The sequence below is a fragment of the Wasmannia auropunctata genome, unplaced genomic scaffold (assembly GCF_000956235.1).
Source record: "Wasmannia auropunctata unplaced genomic scaffold, wasmannia.A_1.0 LD335703.1, whole genome shotgun sequence".
Lineage (NCBI taxonomy): Eukaryota > Metazoa > Arthropoda > Insecta > Hymenoptera > Formicidae > Wasmannia > Wasmannia auropunctata.
In genome coordinates, this window is record NW_012027187.1 from 1 (window position 1) to 496 (window position 496).

A 496-nucleotide genomic window follows, 5' to 3' on the forward strand; every position below is an offset into this window, starting at 1 on the left:
TTTTTTTTTGTAGCGAAAGACGCGCGGCACCCGGTCGACCTTTAAGGATGTTTACTACGTACAGTCGTGGACACTTTTTTTTATTTAGGTTCTAATATATATTTAATGTACATAATATATATACAGGGCTGGGCATATTTCAAATACTTATATTTGAAATACAGTATTTGAAATACAATTTGTATTTTGTATTTCAAATACAATTTCAATCTATTTTGTATTTGAAATACTAAAAAAATTATTGATAAAAATTCTTGATAACCATTAAGAGTAACTTAAATTTTTCTCAGATCAAGTCATCGGAGTCAAATTTTATAAGCTCACATTAGTAAATAGATTTCTTGTGTGATTAATACAGGACTGTTAAAAAATGTAAGAGAATAAAACAATTTTTCTTTCTCTCTCTCTAAAAATGGAGAGGGGCCTGTTAAAGTGGGGAGTTTAATATTATATATTATTGTAATTGAAAGATTAAATTAAAAAGTATTTTGTATTA